This window comes from Pygocentrus nattereri, chromosome 15, assembly GCF_015220715.1.
Source record: "Pygocentrus nattereri isolate fPygNat1 chromosome 15, fPygNat1.pri, whole genome shotgun sequence".
Lineage (NCBI taxonomy): Eukaryota > Metazoa > Chordata > Actinopteri > Characiformes > Serrasalmidae > Pygocentrus > Pygocentrus nattereri.
The window spans coordinates 12,520,318-12,533,638 of NC_051225.1; the positions used below are offsets into that span (position 1 = coordinate 12,520,318).

The 13,321-nt window shown below is 42.3% G+C and overlaps 1 protein-coding gene across 2 annotated transcripts in view; it reads left to right on the top strand.

Moving 5' to 3' along the window:
- The first annotated feature begins 413 nt into the window (after positions 1 to 413).
- arntl1b (aryl hydrocarbon receptor nuclear translocator-like 1b) overlaps positions 414 to 13,321 on the top strand; it is a 38,975-nt gene continuing 26,067 nt past the window's right edge. For both annotated transcript variants that reach the window (XM_017707266.2, XM_037545361.1), the window contains exons 1-2: positions 414 to 525; positions 8,043 to 8,111. The gene's annotated coding sequence lies outside the window, so the exon portion shown is untranslated. The remainder of the gene's footprint in view (positions 526 to 8,042; positions 8,112 to 13,321) is intronic.

The following is a 13,321-nucleotide window of genomic DNA, read 5'->3' on the forward strand; positions in this document are numbered from 1 at the left end:
ATAGGGGGCAATTTGTGATTCAACCACGTGTGCACGGTTCCTTCCTGGACATATAGCACACTGTTTGCGTGCAAACGTCAAAATCACATAACTCACATAGTGCATGTACTTTATAGGGAATAGGCAACCATTTGGGATTCGTCGACTGAGACTAACCCTCCCGATCAAGCGTGACGGTCTCACTCTCTAATCAATAACCGTTTCACCCAGTTGAGCAGAAACCGGGCCTGGCCGTTCTGTTTGTGTTTATGAATCACTAATGAGCCCTCTCTTCGGCGAAATTCCATTGGTTGCCAGCGCGGCTCCTCGCATTGCCATTGGCTGCCCGGCTGAAGAGGCGCTCCGCGATTGGCCAGAGCAGGCGACGCGGAGTGCGCGGTCGAACCCCATTGGTCCGATAAGTAGGTTAGTGGTGCGCTGCTTATTACAGCGGGGAGGAAAGTAGGTCAGTGTAAATATGTACAGTCGTAGCGTTGCGCCGTCCATGTTAACGCGGTGATACATGTGCTGTACTGCCTTCTTCTAGTGAGTACGACCTTTTAAGCTCATAGATTCTTCGATCCTCACCCTCGCGTGTGTGTATATGTGTAATGCGCTGACGCTTGTTTTAGCCCGTTCTTTTGTTGTTGTAGTTGGCGGTTGGGGGTGAGAGGTGGGCTGGAAGCCCGAGTTTCACTGCATAAGTTTTAAAGCCGCTCAGAGGGGACGCTTGGTTAACTTCATTTGAGACTCATATTGAATAATATAGTGTTGTGGTGTGGAACTGTAACGGCTGTACTCCCTCAATACGACTGTTAACTCATTTAAACGCCCGTCGGTATTAAAACGCTGTGCTCAGGTGTGTTTCTAGCCGTCGGTTCTCTATGTGGTGCACTGGCAGCCACACTGAGCACAATAATAACAGACGGTCTGTGGCGCCTCTGTGCGTGGCTCACATCGCTGAAGCCCCCTGTTCGATCTGTTGCGCGGTGACTAATGTTAATGTGTCAAATGGTCCATCTCATTTACAGTCTATAGCTTGAAAAGAAGCATATATTGGATGAAAAGCAGCGGACAAAAGCGCTGTAGGCGCCCCTCTGGCTATTGTATGTAAGTATGCGCGACACGTACTGGTGCAGCAGGCTAATAAACAGCCCCTCGGTCTTGGTGGCCTTAATGCGTGTTGATGGTGGCTTTGAGAGGCCAGTCTTCATCCCTGACCTGATGGAAGACAGTTTTCTGCCCTGTTGTACGGTCCACTGTGAGGCCCAGCTATACAGCTTCCTGGAATCGTGTGTAGATAAGCATATACGGGGTAAAATAACACAAAGGCTCAAGCATATATTTCAATATGTTGTACGACTTCATTAAGTACAGCTCCACTTACTATATAGGTGCACTTTGTAGTTCTACAGTTATACACTGTAGTCCGTTTCTCTGCAGACTGGTGACCCCATTTCACCCTGTTCAGTGGTCAGGACCACCACATAGCAGGTATTATGTGAGTGGTGGATCATTCTCAGCACTGCAGTAACACTGACGTAGTGATGGTGTGTTAGTGTGTGTTGTGCTGGTCTGAGTGGATCAGACACAGCAGTGCTGCTGGAGTTTTTAAACACCTCAGTGTCACTGCTGGACTGAGAATCGTCCACCATCCAAAAATACCCAGCCCACAGCGTCCTGTGACCACTGACGAAGTAGTAGAGGATGACCAACATAAACTGTGCAGCAGCTGATGAGCTATTGTCTCTGACTTTACATCCACAAGGTGTGTAATAGAGTGGACAGTGAGTGGACACAGTGTTTAAAAACTCTAGGAGCACTGCTGTGTCTGATCCACTCAGACCAGCACAACACACACTAACACGCCACCACCACATCAGTGTTAATGCAGTGCTGAGAATGACCCACCACCCAAATAGTAGCTGCTCTGTGAGGGTCCATGGGGGTCCTGACTACTGAAGAACAGGGTAAAAGGTGGCTTAACATAGTATGCAGAAAAACAGATGGAATACAGTCTGTAACTGTAGAACTACAAACTGCTCCTATATTAGATATGGAGGTGTAGTTAATGAAGTGGCCGCTACAGTTTTGTTTGGTTTGAAATATTAAATGATTTAAACGAGTCAGAAGGCAAAATTTTCATGTTTTAATGCTTTTTCTGTAAAGCTTATTATGTGGATGTATGTAAAGTTCAGTTACATAGCTAGTATGCACTTTAATAGGACATTATGACTTCCATATATGTATATATGCATAATGTTTCTATCATATATTGTTGCATGTATGTTTTATTTATATATATATATATATATATATATATATATATATATATATATATATATATATATATATATATATATATATATTGTTGTATATGTTAATATCTGGCTAAATATCACTGCTGTCGAATCAAAACCTTGTATCTCCAGAAATGGTAACTTCACAGGAGAAGGAAAAAACTACTTTACATTACATGTAAGTCAATGGAACCAGAGTCCCCCCCCCCCAAAAAGTAATTTTGGGCCATTTCCTTTAATCCAGTCTTCACAAAATTTACATACAATGTAAAGAATAAGACGCACTTTCAAAATATGAAGAGGAGGTACACGGTTTTCTCCCCACAACAGCGATATATATCCTATATCTGAGAATGGACCACTTCAAAACGTTGGTAAATATGTCCGTATGTGACAAAAATTAGTTGGATGTAAGGGAAATCCATATATGAAAATGTGTCATATATTTGAAACCCATATATTGCACATATATTAGATTTCCTTAAAGCTTGATAGGCCTGTATTAGCAGTCTGTGATGTCCCAGCATACCTCAGTATTCTTCCTACACAGTGGGCCTGATGGTTAGAACAGAAAGGCTGCACTGAGTGAAGAGAGTCCAGAAAGCCAAGATAATGTGCTGAGTTTGAACGTGAAATGGAGCTTATGTTCAGTGCAAAGAAAGAATATATCCGCTGTTGTCCGAACAAAACCTTGTATCTCTGTTTTTGTCGTTTTTGAGTTTTTTACATAATTTGAAAAAGCCTGTTTTTCTACAAATTGTGTGTAAATTTCATGATGAATGGACCAAAAGAAATGGCACAAAAAGACTTGGAAAGAAGGTCTTGTTTATTTGTATTTTGCTTTGGGTTCTGTTGACATGAATAAGTGCATGATGTTGTTCTTTCAGTTACTGTGGATACTTTTCTTCTCTGTCACCTTTTTATCAGTATCTATTATCTGACTCGTTCTCATTTCCTCTCTGATGTATTAAGCCCAGTGTTTGTTCACGCACTGGATAATGATGGTATTTGTGTGGACAGACGGCTCAGCATGTGTTTATGGTCCACGTGAGAGGAAGTCTTAGTTGTTTACCAACTGCTTTGGGATGGATCCATAGGAGCAGGCTGCAAGTGAGGAGAAACGGAAGGTAGAGCTCGCTGGGAAAGCTATTAACATATCTCACTCAGTCAGATGCCCCAGAGAGCTTGTAAGCAAGTGAAATGGAAGAAATCATTCCGGTCTAAATTAGAGGGTACTTCTGTATTTCCCATCTAAAGACCAGTATTTGTTCTGAGGTTCTTGAAGGAAAAACTGAAGGCACACAGCTTTATGTGTTCTCAACAGTATGAAAATATAGAGGGATCACTCCCCCACTAAGGTCTTTATCAGTCCTCTGCTGCTTTTATTGCTTTTTATTATTGTTTTTTTATTTGTCTATCTGAAACATTTAAATCATGTAGACACAATAGCATAACATTATGACCACCTCCTTGTTTCTACGCTCATTGTCCACTTACTATACAGGTGCACTTTGCAGTTCTACAGTTACAGACTGTAGTCCATCTGTTTCTCTGATACTTTGTTAACCCTTTTAACCTGTTCTTCAGTGGTCAGGACCCCCATGGACCCTCACAGAGCAGGTACTATTTGGGTGGATCATTCTCAGCACTGCAGTGACACTGACATGGTGGTGGTGGTGGTCGTCGTGTGTTAGTGTGTGTTGTGCTGGTCTGAGTAGATCAGACTCAGCAGTGCTGCTGGAGTTTAAACTCACTGTCCACTCTATTAGACACGCCTACCTTATCAGTCCACCTTGTAGATGTAAAGTCAGAGGCGACAGCAGCTGCTGCACAGTTTGTGTTGGTCATCTTCTAGTCCTTCATCAGTGGTCACAGGACGCTGTTGGCTGGATATTTTTGGTTGGTGGGCTATTCTCAGTCCAGCACCGACACTGAGGTGTTTAAAAACTCTAGCAGCACTGCTGTGTTTGATCCACTCAGACCAGTGCAACACACACTAATACTCCACCATCACGTCAGTGTTACTGCAGTGCTGAGAATGATCCACCACCCAAATAGTACCTGCTCTGTGAGGGTCCATGGGTGTCTTGACCACTGAAGAACAGGGTATAAGGGGGTTAAGGAAGTATCAGAGAAACAGATGGACTACAGTCTGTAACTGTAGAACTACAAAGAGGACCTGTATAGTAAGTGGAGCTGATAAAATGGACAATGAGCGTAGAAATAAGGAGGTCCTCATAATGTTATGCCTGATGCACATGTACTTCATCTAGTGACCACAGGTTTGCCTGAAGACTCACAGGTTCAATAAGATGGGCTTGAAATGAATGAATGCCACGTGGGCTTTGTGGCTTCCTGCTGTTAAATATAGCGATAGCCAAGTTTGCTTTGTGGTTGTCGGAGTCCGGGTGCGTCCCTGGCTTAGGTGGACTTCCGCGGGTGAGCTGTTTTTGTCAGTGGGCCTTGTGCTGAGCTGCGGAGTGCAGTGGGAGGAATAGAGTATAGCAATATGTACAGTTATATTGCTTCATATTGCAGTTGTGGTGTGCATTGTACTCTAGGCTTATTATTCACTGATTAAAGTGAAGTGAACTGTTTTGGAACTACTTTAAAACAACCAAGTAAGGTTTGTGCTTATGAGAGTGAGGGATTGAAGTCTGGGCCATCCTTGGAGCTAAAATATTAAGTAAGCAGCAGAACCCGAGAGGGAGTGTGTTATCGTGCAATAACACCACGGCTGTGATTTGGTCGCCGTAGATCATCACAGCCATGATGTTATAGTGATAACACACTCCTCGAGTGTTCTATTGCTTTTATACAACAGTTAAATAAATATAGTAAGAAATGAATAAACTGGGCGTGAACGCGGCGTTTAATAAGTTTTAATGTTCAGTTGCTCCAAATTATAGTTCCTTAACAAGCAGCTTGTTGCTACGTCAGAGTAACAAGCTCCGCCCACTCGCTGCACCGCTGGCAGTTCGTTCTCCAGCTCCTTACACAAAATTCCTAAACTGTCGTCACCACTGAGCAGCTTTTCTGTTTTTTATTGGGTCAGTTTTATGGCTCAGTCCAGTTTGGTCAGACGACACGTCTGGCGAATGGTATTGCGTTCGCTTCTGGCTGATTCCAGGTTGTTTAGCTGCTCTTCTGTCACAGCTGCCGAGTGAAAAGCTGCTCAGTGGTGATGACAGTTTGGGAATTTGGTGTCGTCTCATCTTCAGAGTCTGACCAAATTAGCTGTCGGTCAGATGTGATCTTAAGTGTCCATTTTCCGTTACTTAGCAACAGCGTCTCAGCAGATACAACTCAATACAGTGTTTGTGAGAAACCTGTGATGTTATGGTGAAATAACAGCAGGTTAGAACGCTTCTCAACCACTCAGCTTGCGTGGCCAGAACTAACTGTTGTATAAATTTTTTGTTGCCTACCTTTATTCAGAGTGGGAGCAACACAGAGTGTTAATGCTGCATTCGACTGAAGCTTGTACCTCAAAAGTCAAAGAAAACGCACACTCAGCTGGAGATTTTCTTCTTGGAAAGTTGGGATGGTCTGCTGAACTCCCAACTCAGTTTATGATGTGAAATCAACATGGCTGCTCCCGCCATCAGTCATAATAAAGAATCTCTTCTCTACTTTAAATTATATTTGCTTTAGATCAGTCAACATAAAGACACAGTGGCTGGTCAAACCCATAATGTTGACCGTAAAGTTCACGTAAATTCAGTGTAAATCCGTATGAATGTTACATTTATCACTCATATCAGTAACGTTGGCTGGCTAGATTATTGCTAACAATACTTGCTCAACCTTCTCACTGGCATGTTTCCATCCAAGCATTCACTTCTGTTGTTTATACATTATTTTCATACAGCAAATCAATCAGCACTACGGTGACACAGTATTTTGTTAGAAAGCTTGAAATCTCAAGATTCTATTCCTGCTAACAGTTTAATGATCCATACACCGCTGTAATGATCGTTGCATTTGCAGCGGAAGCATTGAATGAGCAAATGCTAGCGAATGCTAACTTACTCTTACAGCCTCGCTGTTATCCACAGAGACAAAATCCAAAACATGTGATCTGATAACGCAGCAAGAGTCAGAGATCAGTTTAGAGATCTATGATTCAGGCGGAAATGACTCTCTTTCTCTGGGTCAGTAATTAATACAATTTTTCTGACAGTTGGGGGGAAAAACTTGAGTGTTATCTTTCAAATGAGATCATGCACTCAAACCTAGATTGTGGCTGTAGCCCAGAGTACATGAAAGCAGTGCACTTTTTAATGCTGTTTCAGGCAAATATGGGGCATCCTTGTTCTTCCCACTTTTTAGCTCAAAAGTGTTCAAAAATGTTGCATTCGACCTTCTGGTTTCTGGCTCACCTGTCCCAGCACTAGGCTAATTTAAATTTAGCCTGCACTGTTTTGACTAAAAATATTTATGTTTGTTGGATCAGTTGGAACCCTTGATTCATAAAAAACAGAAAAGGGCTGGAGGTTAGGGAACCAGCCCTGTGAGCTGGTTCGATCCTCAGAGCTGACAGTATGTGCCCTTGAGCAAGACACCTAACCCCCAACTGCTCCCTGGGCCCCATGGATAGGACTGCCTGCTGCTCTGGGCAGGTGTGCCTGCTGCCATCTAGTGTGTGTGCGTGTTCACTAATCTGTATGTGGGTATTTCACTTTCCCCATTTTGGGACCCATAAGGGTCACTTAATCTAATTTTATAAACTCATCTGGAACATGTACGATTGGTCAGGATGAAAAAGGAACGTGACCTGAACGTGATAGAGGGCTTGCTTGCAAATTGTATGTTTCTGCAATGTTAGTATGAAAATGGCAATAATAGTAAAGCACGGATACAGAATTGTTTTATTTATTTATTGCATTTATAAGCAAGTTCACTCTGTAATGTACTCTGTCATTAAGGCCTGGGGAATCTAACCTTCAATCTTCTGTATGTAGGGTGTTTTCCAATATGAGGTCTAGTGAGTGTATGTACTAAAAATGATAGAATTATCAGTTGTAATGATCTGTAGTTCTAACAGCACACCTCTAATAATAATAATAATAATAGTAATAATAATAATAATAATAATAATAATAATAATAATAATAGCTAAAATTCCCTGCATATCAGCTAATAATATATCGTCTACCTATCTGTCTTTCACCCTTAGCGATAGTGATCAACAAGCAATGTTTTGAACAGCCCTGTAGAGAAAGCGTGAGGATGAACGGATACTGTAGTATCACGATGGTTAAACAGCTTGCCGTGCTGTGGCAGCCTCTGAGCTTTGGCTAAGAAACTGTGGCCTCCCACGATCTTCTCTGCAGCACACCATCTGTGGATCAGACATCTGTCACCCATACTGCCTTACTCGTCACAAGAAGTTGTTTACTGATGACCCACAGCCCAGCTGCTATCTTATACTCTGCTTCTGGCAGTACAGTCAGTGAGAAGTCCACATGGAAATGGGCACAACTGTTCATAATGCAGTCAGCGAAAAAGTCCACAAATGGTGGCTGTGACTATTCATAGTGTGCTTGGTAGGAAGCCCACATATGAGTGACCATGACTGTTAATAAAAGGGATGTAACAATTATGTATGTATTGTCAAATTGCATTGTATTTCTTTAATGTTCACTGTATTCTAACAAATAATGGATGCTGTGAATCTTTACAACCCTAGTTGATTATATGCTCAGTAAGAAGACCACATACATGTTTTCATGACCTGGTGCATGTACCTCTTTTCTGTAGGTTTAGTGCCTGCCCACGTGTTTGGAGGTGAAGGCTTTCTCTGAGAACTGGATGCTGGCCACCTCTAAGGTACGTACCCTTTAGTCCATACTCGACAATTGATGTGAAGATGCCACAGTTTTGAGTGGCCAGCAGCCGTGTTGTAAATGTTGACTGCAAGTTTATACAGGCTTAGTTATTCTGTTTCAAATGGCATAAACTTCTGCTGGTTAACTCCTCACAGTTTCATGCATCTTGACTGATCTGATCAGAAGTGTATGGTGCTAAGTGGGGCTGCGAATGGGGTTTGTTGTGTTTTGGAAATGCGTTGGGATCTTTTCCGAAATTCTGTAAAGCTGCTTTGTGACAACATCCGTTGTAAAAAGCGCTATACAAATAAATTTGATTTGATTTGATTTGATTTGATCCAGTCAGTCAGGCCCCCTTTGGAGGTGGTCAGGGATGAATTAGGAAGAAATTCTGAAAAGTAATCTAATGATTTTTTTGCCACATAACATTGGAGTCTAAGAGGATAGTATTCATGAAAGACGTTGCATGACTATTAATTTATACTAGTCAGCTAGTCAGTTAAAAGCTAGTTGACTATATGTCATTTCTATGTAAAAAACCAAAAACAAAACATGATTATTCCTAAAATCTGTGAAGTGTTTTGTTATTAGTTTGCTAATAGGAAAAATGCAGCAGATGCTGTGGTTTAAGGTGCAATGCAAGATAAACCATTACCAGTGTTTGTCTATAGAGATTGCATGGCTATGTACTTGATTTTATGCACCTGTTAGCAATGGATTTGGCTTAAACACCTTAATTATTAGAAGGGGTGTCCACTTACTACTCTGGTCATACAGTGTATAATGGTATGTAATATTATAATTAGGAAAAATCTGTTCTTGTTATGGCGGGATGGTGGGTAGCACTGTCGCCTCACAGCGAGGAGGGCCTGGGTTCAGTTCCCCGGCCGGGGTCTCCCTGTGTCTGCGTGGGTTTCCTCCGGGTTCTCCGGTTTCCTCCCACAGTCCAAAGGCCAATTGGACATGCTACATTGCGCCTAGGTGTGAGTGTGTGAGTGACTGTCTGTGTCTGTCTGCCCTGTGATGGACTGGCGACCTGTCCAGGGTGTATCCTGCCTTCCGCCCGAAGACCGCTGGGATAGGCTCCAGCACCCCCCGCGACCCTGACAGAGAAGTGGCTTTGTAAATGGATGGATGTTCTTGTTATTGAACACAAGACACTTGGATGGGAATTGACCCTTGATCTGATTTTGATATATAGTGGTTATAGAGGTGATAAATGAGTAACAGTAGTGTACAAAGCCTGAATTATGGTGGTTTAACAGTCCGGACAGCAGTTCGAGTGCGTTCAGAGTGGTCAGCTGAACAGGTTGGTTTGTAGGGCCACTGTAGAAAAGGAAAGAGAAGGTAGTTAAAGCACTACTGACTCATTTAAGCACTGTGTGTTAACAGGCTTATCCAGATGACCTACATTCACCCAGCTTTTTTTTCCTCTTTCTTTTCAGAGCCTTCTCTCCAACCAACCAGCGGCCTTTTATTTCCACACTAATGTAACCAGTCTACTTTTTCTGCTAACAGGGATGTAATGATGAATAATTTGACTGACACCTAATCTCCATCCTCACCCTTTTATTCTCCATCTGCTCATTTTCACAGCAGACCTGGAATTGGAAATACATTTTCAAAAGCACTTTTCTGTCATCTGATGGTCCATTGGAACATCTTATAATATAGCATGAAACTCGAAACAAATGTGGTACAGATGTCTCAGCTGATGTGGTGATGCTCTGATTTCCAGATCCAGCCCTGAGATTGTACTGCAGTTTGCCAACCCAATATTAATTGTTGCTGCTACACTTAGGAAAACTTGTTAGTCCAATTACTCCACTTAGGGGACTGATTGATTTTGATCTCTCTTGCTTAAGATAAAAGCCAATAGAAATTATACCAAAAAAAAAGACTTGTGCTCATGAAACAATGATCAAGCTTCTTTTGGCATTTGCCCAAGAATGCTGTCCCACTGCTGTATCCAGGTAACAAGGTATCCAGCTAACATCATAAATCAGCAGTTTTGCCAGCAAACACAAACACGCTTTTATGGCTGATATCTGATACATCAGTTCATTAATAAAATGGGCTGATATTAAAATTCTGCATATTTACTTGTATCTGTGAAAATCACACTGATAAACTAACAACATTTGAGAGATTTTATTTTATTTTATTTTATTTTTTTGATGAAAGCAGTACATTTTGTTACAGCTGTATGAGCGAATGAAATGTTTCAACCAATAAGCATATAACATTCTGACCACCTCCTTGTTTCTACGCTCATTGTCCGTTTGATCAACTCCACTTACTATACAGGTCCACTTCGTAGTTCTACAGTTACAGACTGTAGTCCATCTGTTTCTCTGATACTTTGTTAGCCCCCTTTTACCCTGTCCTTCAGTGGTTAGGACCCCCTGGACCCTCACAAAGCAGGTACTATTTGGGTGGTGGATCATTCTCAGCACTGCAGTAATGCTGACGTTGTGGTGGTGTGTTAATGTGTGTTGCACTGGTGTGAGTAATTCAGACACTGCAGTGTCAACTCACTGTCCACTCTATTAGATACTCCTACCTTGGCAGTCCACCTTGTACAACCCCAATTCCAATGAAGTTGGGACGTTGTGTAAAACATAAATAAAAACAGAATACGATGATTTGCAAATCCTTTTCAACCTTTATTCAATTGAATACACTACAAAGACAAGACATTTAATGTTCAAACGGATAAACTTGATTGTTTTTTGCAAATATTCACCCATTTTGAATTTGATGCCTGCAACACGTTCCAAAGAAGTTGGGACAGTGGCAACAAAAGACTGGGGAAGTTGAGGAATGCTCAAAAAACACCTGTTTGGAACATTCCACAGGTGAACAGGGTAATTGGAAACCGGTAAATGCCATAATTGGGTATAAAGGGAGCATCCATGAAAGGCTCAGTCGTTCACAAGCAAGGATGGGGCGAGGTTCACCACTTTGTGAACAACATTGTTGAGAACAGTGTTTCTCAACGTACAAGGAATTTAGGGATTTCATCATCTACTGTCCATAATATCATCAAAAGATTCAGAGAATCTGGAGAAATCTCTGCAAGTAAGCGGCAAGGCAGAAAACCAACACTGAATGCCCGTGACCTTCGATCCCTCAGGCGGCACTGCATTTAAAACCAACATCATTCTGTAACGGATATTACCACATGGGCTCAGGATCACTTCAGAAAACCATTGTCAGTGAACACAGTTCATCGCTCCATCTACAAGTGCAAGTTAAAACTCTGCCATGCAAAGCGAAAGCCATATATCAACAACACCCAGAATCACTGCCGGCTTCTCTGGGCCGAGCTCATCAGAGATGGACTGACACAAAGTGGAAAAGTGTCCTGTGGTCTGACGCGTCCACATTTCAAATTGGTTTTGGAAATCATGGACGTCGTGTCCTCTGGGCCAAAGAGGAAAAGGGCTGTCCGGATTTTTATCAGCGCAAAGTTCAAAAGCCAGCATCTCTGATGGTCTGGGGGTGTGTTAGTGCCCATGGCATGGGTAACTTGCACATCTGTGAAGGCACCATTAATGCTGAAAGGTACATACAGGTTTTGGAGCAACATATGCTGCCATCCAAGCAACGTCTTCTTCAGGGACGTCCCTGCTTATTTCAGCAAAACAATGCCAAGCCACATTCTGTGCGTTACAACAGCGTGGTTTTGTAGTAAAATAGTGCGGGTACTAGACTGGCCTGTCTGCAGTCCAGACCTGTCTCCCATTGAAAATGTGTGGCACATTATGAAGCGCAAAATACAACAACGGAGACCCCGGACTGTTGAGCAACTGAAGTTGTACATCAAGCAAGAATGGGAAAGAATTCCACCTTCAAAGCTTCATCAGTTAGTGTCCTTAGTTCCCAATCGCTTATTGAGTGTTGTTAAAGTTGATGTAACACAGTGGTAAACACGCCCCTGTCCCAACTTCTTTGGAACGTGTTGCAGGCATCAAATTCAAAATGAGTGAATATTTGCAAAAAAGTTTATCCATTTGAACATTTAAGTATCATGTCTTTGTAGTGTATTCAACTGAATATAGGTAGAAAAGGATTTGCATATCATCGTATTCTGTTTTTATTTATACAATGTCCCAACTTCATTGGAATTGGGGTTGTAGATGTAAAGTCAGAGACGACAGGACGTTGCCCACAGGACGCTGGGTATTTGGCTGGATATTTTTGGTTGGTGGTCTATTCTCAGTCCAGCAGTCACACTGAGGTGTTTAAAAACTCCAGCAGCACTGCTGTGTCTGATCCACTCAGACCAGCACAACACATACTAACACTCCACCACCACGTCAGTGTTACTGCAGTGCTAAGAATGATCCACCACCCAAATAGTACCTGCTCTGTGAGGGTCTATGGGGGTCCTGACCACTGAAGAATACTGTAAAAGGGGGCTAACAAAGTATCATAGAAACAGATGGGCTACAGCTCTACAATTTACAGACTACAAAGTGCACCTATATAGTAAGTAGTGCTGGTAAAATGGACAATGAGCATAGAAACAAGGAGCTGGTCATAATGTTATGCCTGATCGTACATCTCATGCATCAATTATACAGTTAGTGTTTCCAGCTCTTCCAAGGTTTGGGAAATATGACAGTATTTATCATTGTCATGACAAATTATGTCACACTGTGCTTTGCTGAGCATAAAGTGGATGTCGTGAGTACTTGCTGCATGTTTCGTGACAAAGAGAGCGTAATTAGTCCTGTTAAATTGGAGTAAATGCATAGTATGTGAACTATTGAGTAACAGTCATTGCATTCATTAAAATGTGGCACTGCTTTGTCCGTTTCAACCTATAACACATCAGAAAAAAAATATTGTGACATCAATATTGTGTGTATCATAAAAACATCTTGAAGCGTAGGTCGATCTCATTTTTGCCATATCGCCCACCTCTTCTCTCCAGTGGAAGTTTAGCAGAGCTGAGCTTTGTTGGGCCGCTCGGAGCCTTCGCTTCACATTGCCAACAGTCACTCTACTGCTAAGTGTCTCTGGCTCTCATTCGGAATGAATAGCTTCCAGTCTCCTGCGTGGTGCAGCCATCTAAGCGCTGGCTCTGTCATTGGGAGATTGGGAGTTCTATCTCTGGTGATGCCACAGCTATCCATGTGTAGGAGTCCTAGACCGCTCTCTGGTCTCCCTGTCTCTGGGTGGGTAGGATGGCTCCAGCACAAT